Source organism: Myripristis murdjan, chromosome 10, assembly GCF_902150065.1.
Source record: "Myripristis murdjan chromosome 10, fMyrMur1.1, whole genome shotgun sequence".
Taxonomy (NCBI): Eukaryota; Metazoa; Chordata; class Actinopteri; order Holocentriformes; family Holocentridae; genus Myripristis; species Myripristis murdjan.
This window is the reverse complement of record NC_043989.1, coordinates 14,257,916-14,259,498: the sequence shown is the minus strand read 5'-3', so window position 1 is coordinate 14,259,498 and position 1,583 is coordinate 14,257,916.

Genomic DNA, 1,583 nt, shown 5'->3' with positions numbered 1-1,583 from the left:
GACGTCACTACTTCCGGAATCCGCAGGCCTTACAGGTGTGTTAGGACGGCGCGAGCAGTAACACATTGTACTCCCTTTCTAGAAAAAACAACATTGCTATAAATAAACAAAAGTATGTAACATGACTCAATAGTTATTACACAACAATCTTTACCATTTCGCGCGGCTGATGTAAACCCTTCAGGTCTAAGGCAATGCCATAGGAGACAGAATTTATAATAAACCTACAAATAGCAGTCTCTGTGTCCCAACAGCACGGGTATGATTTTTCGTTATAGTTATGAGACACATTGTGTAGTAGGCTGATTACCGTGGGCTGGGAGTGGGAAGGTGAGATGTGAATTGCTCAGTGTTGGTGCCTTTTGAGTGCTCCTAACAAACCCATACACAAAAAACTGACCACATGACTAAATGTTAAAGCTATTTCCACAATAAACACATGTGGAGTTGGGAATATGAACGTTTATGTTGGCCTATACGCTCTTACAGACACTGCTGTAGTTTAAAAATCAAAGGGGGCGGAGGGGAGGGCATACTGGTGACTATAAAATGAACAGCAGATATTTTAAAAATGTAATTTAGCTGTCATAAACATAAAATTTCTGGTAAAAAAAAAACAAAAAAAAAAAAAAAAACGGCACAGAATGTGTAGTTCTGGAATTGCAGCTGAAGTTGAAAATATTAGTGCCTCACATTTATCTTGTTTCATTTTATTCATCCAAAATAACACAACTTTTACCTTACAGTTTATTTACAATTCAAGACCAGAACAGTGATCTAGGAATCCAAATTAAAGCCATGACAATATCTATGTAACAGGCTAATTCACCGGATCAAGGTTTTAGAAATCGGATGTAGCCTATAAACGTTCACAATTCATTAATTCAGTTTCTGCCACACGATCAGTTTTCAGGGCTTTAGTTTGGTCAGTGTGTACATTTAGACTAAATACTGGCATGTGAGTAGTAGATGGATCCCTGCCTGGTGTGGCAGCTGCGGAGAGAGAGAGAGAGAGAGAGAGAGAGAGAGAGAGAGAGAGACAGACAGACAGACAGACAGACAGACAGACAGACAGAGAGAGCGCAGCGCATCGTCATCGAGCCCTGCAGGACCTGCACACCTCGGACTGGACACCTTCCCCCCTCCCCCCTCCCACCCCCACCCTCCCACGCACTCCCCCTGAACTGATGAATCACTGACCCCCCCACACACACACTCTAAACGGGGCTGGGTGATAGACACTACTGGAGGGGTCTGGCACTTTTTATTGGACAGTATTTATCTCAGTCCTAATTCTCTGTCCTAATTCCTTCCTTTTTTCCTTCCTCCTTCCTTTTTAAAAAAAAAAAAAAAAATTACAAATTACTACTATTGTTACCCGTCATGTTTAGTTTATTCTTTTATTTTTTTTTCTTTATTCTGTTTCTTTGTATTTTTACTTTTTTTTTTTTTTTTTTAGCTGGATGGATGCCTGGCACCAACATATTTCAGTGTCATCACATTGCTCTGCTGCTGTTATTGTACATATGACAACTGAAACTTCAAACTTGGAAGGTCGAGGGGAAAGCCATCAGTTTCATCTG